This window comes from Blennius ocellaris, assembly GCF_963422515.1.
Source record: "Blennius ocellaris genome assembly, chromosome: 23".
Lineage (NCBI taxonomy): Eukaryota > Metazoa > Chordata > Actinopteri > Blenniiformes > Blenniidae > Blennius > Blennius ocellaris.
In genome coordinates, this window is record NC_137672.1 from 4,006,004 (window position 1) to 4,015,881 (window position 9,878).

Consider the following 9,878-nt stretch of genomic DNA (forward strand, 5'->3'; position numbering starts at 1 on the left):
GGACACCCTGAACCTCCAACATGAAGAAAACATAGCTTATAAACAAAATATTCAATTACATTGATCAAAACCAGTCCAACTGAATTCTGTGAAAGTGTTACTGTTTTATTTTAACATCTAGCCGCCTGATTTTAGCAGTTTAAAGTCATTTTATTTATTCCATTCCATTATCTTTATATCAATTCTTAGAATTTATTAGGGAGAAAAAAAAATCAAATACAGAGCTGGTTCATACTTTTTTTTCTTCCTGCAACTTGGGAGAGTATGTGTAAGATTTTCGACTGGTACGGATGCTAGGCAGGCGTTGATTAGCCACTGTCAATCACGACGCGGTTAGCCGCTAACCGCAAACATCCACACTGCATCGCAAAACACCCCGGAGATGTAAAATGAAATACAGGGTCATTTGTAAACACAGTAGGTTCAATGTTTATACTCGTTCCATTAGCTGCTAACCACTAACCGCTAAATTTGTTTTTTTTAATATTAGCCTTCTGTGTTGACAACAACACAGGGGGCATAATCAAACGCTCCCATTTCGGGGTGCATTTTGTGGTCTCAAACAAAACAGAACAATATCTTTCAAACTCCGACGCTTTAAACTGAAGTCTAACGCTAATATATATGTTTAAGCAAAGAATAATGGGATTCACCCCCAATTCAAACCGTAATAGTTTTGCGAGTCATTTTATCTATTTTTTAAGTTGTTTTACTTTCCTAAGTCATTCTTACATCATTCTTATATGAGTTTTATATTCTGCTACGGGCAGTTAGGGTCGGTGTGTGAGTGGGTGTGTATATGCGTGTGTGTATGTGTATGTATACGTGCGTGTGGTTGGGTGTTGGTGTGTGCATGTTTCTATTTTATTTCTATTTTTTTTATATTTTTATTTTATGTGAAGCACTTTGAGTTGCATGCACGTCTGTATGAAAAGTGCTCTGTAAATAAAGTTTGATTTGATTTATTATTATTTATTTACGTAGGATTTTTGAGAGGCGACGTACCATTTTTGTCCAACAAAATTCAGTTGATTAACACACAATTGTGTAAAAGCAGCGGGGAGAAAAGGGTGTTGCAGAGCCACTGGACCAGCTTTGCCTGATCGCTGCATTTCCTTCGGTGGGACTCTTAAGCCCTGTCTCCACCGCACAGAAAGTAGCAGCCTAGACGGGTTTAAACCGCTCCGGCTCGCGTCTCACGACATGTAAAGCAGTCTAAACCGCTCCAGACCGCTCCAAAGGCGACCGCTTTTCCGCTACCCATCCGTTGGGGTACCAGGACCATGGAACGGGTCTGAGTTTGAGCTGCTGTCTGCTGATTGGTCAGTGATTTACTACACGCCCTCAATATTTTAATGTGCTGGCTGGATGAATCCTCTGCTGTCAGTGTGGTCAGCTGTGCTCTGGTTGTTTTTATTTTCATTTTCTTTTCTTTGCTGCTCAACTTTAGTGTTTGTTGTGAAAGAGTGGACTTGAGGCAGGGGGAGACCGGGGGGAGGGACTTTGCATCGCGTTGGAGTTTTCTGTTTGCAGCATAGCGCTCGCCGTGGCGCTGATGTGCGTCCGTCACACCGGAGTCTGGAGCTTTCGTCTCCGGCGCTGACCGCTCCGCTTTCCAGAGGCGGTCAGCGTTCTGTTCAGCCGCGGTCAGTGGCGCTTTATCGCGGGGACGGACCGCGGAAGCGATGAAAAGTAGCTCGGAGCTCGGCGCCTCCGTGTTCCGGCGCTGCGCTGTGCGGCGCGGCGCTGCGCTGTGGCGCCGGAGTGGAAAACCTCCTGGGTTTTGAGCAGAAAGCTCAGACTCCCGTGTCTGTGCCTCAGCCAACCGGGGGGAACGCTCCGGCCACTTGCCCCACACCCGAGCGCTGGAGTGCGAGGCAAGTCGCTGGCCAAGCGGCCGAGCGACTCGCTCTCTCAAAACAAACACGGAAGTTGCGCTGCAGCTCTCCGCTGCAAAAAATGACTGCTGCAAAAAATAACTTTTTTTTTTTCTCCGCTGCAAAAAATAACAGTGCAAAGTGGAGAATTTAAACAACAACAGAGGATTCATAAGATCTACATCTGACGACGTTCTTTTCTGTTATAATGTCACATTTCTGCAGAGCTCATAAGCCCCGCCCACTTTTCATGCTCCTCTCTGCAGTGGAGACACGACCCAAAGTTTCGGTCGGGGTTGTGCTTCCGAACTGCTCCGTACCGCCCCGCTCCGCCCCGGCACTTGTGTGCGGTGGAGACGGGGCTTTAGTGTGAAGCAGTTTGAAAAATCGGTTCTATTAATAATTTGATGCCATTTAATTCCGATAGGTGCGTTTTAATGAAACAGGGCATATTGAGAAAAGCTATGCTATCAGCAGAAGGACAAACACACAGTTGGACAACAGGCGTTACATGAACACATTTTTATTGCAATAGCTCTATCGAAAGCAAAAAAGTTTTGATAAATATAAACACTGTGCCAATGCTAAAACCGCCTCCGAGTACCACTCCGACTGACTTCTCCCCCCCCCCCCCCAACAAAAGCCACAAAGGAGGAAAAGGAAACAAAAAAACAGGGGGCGGGGCACCTGCCAAGGCGTCAATCCTAACATGAAAAAAAGCGACAACTTTTAGTTTTTTTCCCTTATTTACACAAGGAGAATTTCCATTTTTGCCAACACAGTTTCCACTTTTTTGAGCTCGCTCTTTTTTGTATATAGGATCACTGAAAAATAATGCACATACGAAGGATACACACCTCCACAGTATTTGTTTTGTTTTAACTCTTTCCTGTAAAGCGAATGAACAGCATTCAACTCTTGGGGGGGGGGGGGGGGGGGATCACAATACAGGAAGCAGTGTAGAAGTAGGGATTTGCTTTTTGCCCCACCCCGCACCCTCTGAGGAAAACAAACAAAACCCCATGCCTGTTAGCGGCGCGGCTAAACATCCCCTTCATCCTCGCAGAACTCGCAGACTGTTTTACTACACAGCAGCGAATAAACCGTAATATAGTTACAAAAAAATAAACATTAGGCAGGTTTGAAACCCATTTTTTTTTTATACAAATAACTACAAAAATGCCTCTGTACTCTTAAAAAAACTACCCTCGCATCTTTCTCTCGAGTAGCCCTGACTAAACAACCGAGATGATTTTCGTTTTCCTCTTCTGTAAACTAGAATACAAAATAAATCTGAAAAGATTGAGAAAAAAAACAAAAACAAGTTTGCATAATGATGCAGTAGCCCCTCACCCCCACTGTGTGTGCGTGTGTGCGTGTGTGTGTGTGTGTGTGTGTGTGTGTGAGAGAGAGAGAGAGAGAGAGAAGAAGAAGCTCTCTCTCCATTCGGAGCAGGAAAAACATTGCGGGCAGCTTTGAGGTTGAATTGTTGCCATAAAAACACAGATTCTGTGTAAAATCAATTCAAAGCAAATCGTAAAAAAGAGGGAACATGAAGGCAATCCAACACGAACTGCAACGATGCTTCAAATAAATTAAGGTAGGAACTTTTTAAAAGAGGAGCAACACATTTTTTAATTCAAAAACATCTCCCCAAAGATCTCCCTCTGCCGTAGTTTGAAAGATCGAAAAAGCTGGAGGATCACTGCAAATAAATCAAAACCACTGTTGGAAGCTGAACAAAAAAAGACACACAAAAAAAATGTCTTGGGTCTAAATATGTTCATATCGTAGAGAAGAAGAAGGGTTCAAAAATATTGTTCATTTCATTAAGTTATTCTACAGGGACCAGAAATAAGATTTGAATCAGTCAGCAACATTCCGAATGTGAGAAATGTTTCAGACTCTAAACCTTTACTACAAAATCCTTCTCCTGGACTCTATTTGGGAATCAAACGACTTTACATCACATCTCAACCCTCCAGGGGATGACTAAGGTGGGTGGTGGTACAGTTTGGGGGTGGGGGGGGGGGCTCTCCATTTTTGTGTTTCCACTCAACTTCCATGGAAGAAAAAAAAAAAAGCTATTCCGAGCTTTTTTTTCTATCCCATTCGTGGCTCTGTCCAGACCCACGTAATAGATTATGGCTGAAAATAAAACGACCATCATCAAAGAACCGTGATCCGAGAACTTCCTTCCATAGATGAACCCATTAAAACACAAAGTCACAATGAACAATTCACCAAATGATCTGCTTCATTCCAGCGTTCGACCCAACGTTTCTAATCAATAAATTAACATTCACATCCCTGACGGATGGAGGAGAAGAAAAGCCTGGAAGCGTTGTGGAAAGACGGGCAGCTCGTGACCAAGTAGAATCCGTCACCGCCAGCATGTACAGTTGAGACATCGCAGAGAAAAATACAATCCATTAAACATCTCAGCATCCATGTTTGCTCCCTCAAAGACAAAATGCACTCAAAACCACAAAAGCTCTCTGACAAGGACACGAGTGACGGGCCGTCCCCGACAGAGACATGTCCCGGAGAGACATAGACCTTTAACTGGTACATGACGAGCAGCAGCTTCTCCAGGACCTCCGTTCTGAAACTCGCCACGTCCTGGATGAAATCTACACGGAACATAAACCGCGCGGTGCCGGCTTCAGCCAAACCAAACAGTGTCTCCTGCCCCACGTTGTCTCGTCGTCCTCGGGCTTGGCAGGACACACCCACAGCTTCTGGTCGGAGGTAATGAAGCAAGACCAGAGATGCCCCAGAGAACTCAACCCTTATGTCTCATCATCTAAAAGTCTTCATCTTACAATACCAGCAGTGTTGAGTTAGAAAGATCAAAGGCAAAGTGATGTGGAACCTTCTAGACAATCCAGAGAACTGCTGCTGCGTCTCCCTTCACACCGTCTTTGGTCTGTACCGTCACTGTTGGAGACAATAAACTAAACCACCATGTGATCAGAGAGAGAGAGAAAGAGACCCTCCAGAACAGACATGGACTTAAAAGAGCATAAAGAAACATCTGGGACGATGTCTGACAGAAGGCCTGTGGACTCCGTCCTGGACCTGGTCCTGAAACTGAAACCCCATCCTGAAACTGAGCGGGAGGAGGAAACGATGATCCGGATAAAAACATGTCAGAGACGAATCCTCCAGTCTGGTGCAGCTCACAACAATCCAGAACACCAAGAAGCTCCTCCTCCACGGACATCAAAGAGGAGTCTACAAAAGTGCCTGATGAAAAGCTGGAAGTAGAGACAAGAAATGTGAACATGGGGGGAGTCCTCGCCAGCCTCTCAAGAGGAAGATACTGAAGACGACGACATCCCTTGACTTAGTGAAGACCAGCAGCCAGAGGAGACCGTTCCTCGTGAAGAACCACGGAAACTGTATCAGAATGTGTGACGAAACGTCTCCAATGGCGAGTTCAAGAGAGTATCTGGAAAAGTGTAGCTGGGACGTTCAGGACGACGTCTCAGATTCAGACTGAAGCAAAGTGCCACACATTTAGTTTCAAGGCGTTTTCTAAACATGGACGACGCTTCTGCACTGAATTCAATCTAAGATCCAAACATTTGACCAGCTGATTCACCGTGAATTGAGCTTCTTCCGCTCGCGGATTTAAGAACGGAAGAATAGAACAGAAAGTATTTTGGACAAATCAAACATTGGAGGAAAAAAAAAAGATGCAAGCCGCACTGAAACCTTTTATTTCAGTACTTTAGTAGTTCCACATTCCAAAATGATCAGGAGACATCCCTTAAAGAGAAAAACAGATGTATGAAAGGTTCTTTTGACCATATTACGACGGAGATTTTGCATTTTAGAAAACGGGAACATGTTTGCAGGAAAAAAAAATAGGAATTGTGCATAAAACTACAAAAAAAATATAAATCCATGGGAGGGAAAGGATGATTCATGTTGGAAAAACTTTGCTCCTGGTACACCTCCACTGAAACCTGCCGACACTTTAAACCAACACACGTCATATTCAAAAAGCTCCCCTCGCCTGTTGGCCTTGATTGAATTTAGCCCCAAAATATATTTGTAAGCTTTTTGCACATTTCAGTTCTGACTGATATTACGTTTTGGGAAAAACACAAATCCTGTAATAACAGCTTTCCAGTGGTCGCCATTAAAAATAACTGCTTCACCTTTCAGTTCATTCTCAAACATTTAAAGACAAAACAAAAGAGGGGGGGGGGGGGGGGGGAGGACGGTCCAGAAAACAGGAAAATGAAATCAGGTAAACCTGGTGACTTTAACAGCAAAGTCATTGTGCTGCTAATTTTCTGTATATTTAGGCAATCGTCAAAATGATTTCTTCGATTTTTCTAGTTATCAAAATACACTCCAGTTATATTTACACTTCTACCATGAAAAGCCTCGTCTTATTTTGGCCGGTTATGAATTGTCAAGCAGTTGTTTTTGGGCCGAACCTCCACAAAACCACTACAAAGTGATGAACGACTGGCTTGGAGTAACACTGCAGTGGAGAGGGCATCCAGACCTTCAGTGGGTTCTGAGAAAAAAAAAAAAAAAGAAGAAAGACTGTACTGAAATGAATCCTGTGCTTGACCACATTTCTCTAAATTAACTCAGCGATGGCCGTCACGTGAGAATAAATGCACCTAGAAGTGCTAAATATGGGCGTGATGTCAATTTGCAAGTGTGTGTGTGTGTGTGTGTGTGTGTGTGTGTGTGTGTGTGTGTGTGTGTGTGTGTGTGTGTGTGTGTGTGTGTGTGTGTGTTATGCAGGAGTCACCCCTGCTGAAATACCTGACCGCTGTGCGTTCATACGAGATGCCGCATGACTGTGACACGCGTCTCTCATGGCGTACATACAGACGCGTAAACGTGTGTGTGTGTGTGTGTGTGTGTGTGTGTGTGTGTGTGTGTGTGTGTGTGTGGTGCTCTGGACCGTACGACAAAATCAAAACAAAAAAAACCAAACAAATGTGAAAAAACCCCAAAACATCCACTTGAATCTTTTGTTGGTTTTTCAAATTAAAATGGACAAAAAGCTTTCGATGAAACCCGTTTGGATCTTGCGCATCAGTTAATTGACTTCAGGATCCACGAATGCAGGATTTGAAAGATGTACTTGAACTCACGTTTACTGAAACTCAAAGCCAGACAGAACATGTTGACTACGTTTGAAGACTACCCGGCATTGATGTTTCTGACGACGACACGAGGAGTTTGTAGTGAAAAGGGGAACAGCTTGTGATCTGATCTGGAAAGTCAAAACTGCAATAGAATTTCTGTGTCTACAAGTTATTCTTGCCTCTTTTTTTCCGGTAAATCAATCCAAAAAGGTTGGTTACAGAGAAAGAACCTGGAATTTGGTTGTAAAGGACTTGTTCACAGTCTATTCTCTACGTTAGACCAACAGCAGACTGAGCAGTTCTCATCAAACTCTTGGCAACAAAGCAATTTCCCCAAAACGCCAATACAAGTCAAGTAACGCTGTAGGCATGGCGCCCCCGCCCTGCCAAAGTACCACCAGTCGGAGGAAACCGTGAAATGCATCGGACCACGTGTACCTGGAACAAATAAATAACTCGCCATGTAAACACCAGGAGCTCAGAGGTTTTGTTCAGATCCTGCAGCGACCGCGCGCCGACGCTAATGTGAAGCAAGCAGCAAGCTCGTACCATTCAACGGGCGGGGGAGGGGGGGGGGGGGGGTTCATACCAGAACTTCATCATTAATGTGCCGAGGAGAGATGAAAAAAAACAACAAAAAAACTAAAAGTTTCTGTACCATAATGCTTTTGCTTTGACGTAAATCTTCCCTTTTCTTTAAACGGAGGAACTGAAGCTGAAGTGTTGAAGCTCGTCAAAGTTCAGCGCCTGACGACTGCAGAGCCGGAGGAGGAGGAGGAGGAGGAGGAGGAGGGACTCTCATCTTTTTAAATACCAAAAACATCTGGATGAGATATGCATATATAAAACACAAAAAAAAAAACTAAAAAAAAGAAGACTGCAAGCATTCTTTTTGTCGTCGTGTTGTTGTTGTTGTTGTTGTTGTCTGCGTCCAGGAAGGAGCAGGTTTTCAGTCTGCAGCGAAGGTCAGAGGTCACCGGTGCTAGGGTGGGGCGGGGGGGTCAAAGGTCACAGGCGGAGTGGAGAGCCACGAGCAGGAGGAGGAGGAGCTCGGTCGCTCAGTCTGGAAAATGAGAAAGCGAGAGGGAAACCATTAATGTGCAATTCAGAGAAAACCCCAGAACACACGCACACGCAGAAAAACAAACACCGGGCCAGCGGCCCGCTCACGCAAACACTGACTCCACGCAAACGTGAACGTAAACCGCCACTTTCAGCAAAAAAATGGAACGTTCTTCACACCTTCCCCCTGGGTTCAGAGGTCCAGCAACGTTTAAACCCAGCAGGAGTCTAAATAGTGCAGCAATTTACATTCGACACTAAAATACAAGCATCACATTTGGCATGCATGTCCTCTAATGGCCACTTTTCAGAAATGTCCAGGTGGACACTCAATTTCTAAATGGCCGCTATTGTTTTTCAAGATGGCCACCCATCAAGAGTCTGATCGAATAGCCATTATGTCGTTTTGGGATCAGTAGAATGCAAAAAATGTTCTGTGCAATTCAGCAGTGTTTACTGCCATGGACATCACATCATTGAAACTACTAGTTTGTAAGTGGATACATTTCCAGATTTGTTGTAGGTGGTGGTGTTCGTCTAAAAGAGTGAATGTCACTGCTGAGAAACTCAGCATGGGGTTCAGTGTCAGCTAACGTTGCTCATCTATGCTGTGCCTAGCTTTACTAACTGTAACATAGGACTAGTTGTAGTGTAGCTTAGTTTAGTTTAAGGCTGCAACTAACGACTATTTTAATTTTAATTTAGTCACCGACTGTTGAAACGATTAGTCGACTAATCGGATAATTATTAATTTTTTTCTTAAATTTAGCATGAGGTTGCTTTAATGATGCATTAAACACAAGAAAGGTGGGTACTTCAATGAAAAATGCATCTTTTATTCAACTTTGCTGCTGATAAGGCCATAAATCCAAAAATAAATAAACCTCTGTCCAAGCACAGGCAAATGTGTTTTATAAAACAATTAATTACAATCAAGTAAACATTTCTTTCCTGTAAACCAAGGGCACATTAGCAGCAGTAAAACATTAAATAAAATAAAAAAATAAAGTGCATTTTGTGAAGTGCATTCAGTTGTAAAAGAACTTTACAATTCTCAACAGTCTGGAATCCAACGGTTACTTGCAAGTAATCTTTTTCTTCGGCGTATTCAAGCTACAATGCTCCCAAACTTCTGAAGTTCTCGTGCGCGCAGCTGCTGTGTACGTTACCGCGCGTCAGAGACGCTATTGGGCATGTGCAACTCGGCAGAGATTGTAATGAAGTGAGACGCCTCACTCTGTTGGAAAAACCCGTCTAGCGACGAACGTCGCCAATGGAATTCATTGTCGACAATTTCTATTATGGATTTTTGTCGACAACGTCGACGAATCGTTGCAGCCCCAGTTTAGTTTCCCAAATGTTGTTTACTAGCCCCACATCAACCAGCCGGTAACGTGGCCAGGGGGGGAAGACGCAAAGTCACAAACTGGAAAAGCATTCGGCCTGTGAGTTTTATTAAAAGATAATACAGAATAATCCAAACTGAAGTCGTTGTAACATTTGAAATGTTTGTTTTCATGAATTGGCCGCGTTGTTGCTACTGGATGTGCAACAAGTTGCTGATCATCTCCCTCCGCTTTCCCCCTTTATTCACTTTAAAGAACCCATATTTCCCTATATTTCATGTTTCACAGTCCATCCTGTGCTCATGTGGGATCATAATGTGGGTGATACAGTATAAACACTCAAAACGTGTGAAATTCCAGCTATTTCTTGGATTGAGCTGACGTCACCCGTCATGAAACTGGTGGTTCTCAGCTCCTCCCCCTCCTCCGCCCTCACGGAGACTGTAGCCCCGCCCACAGCCGCCTCCTCC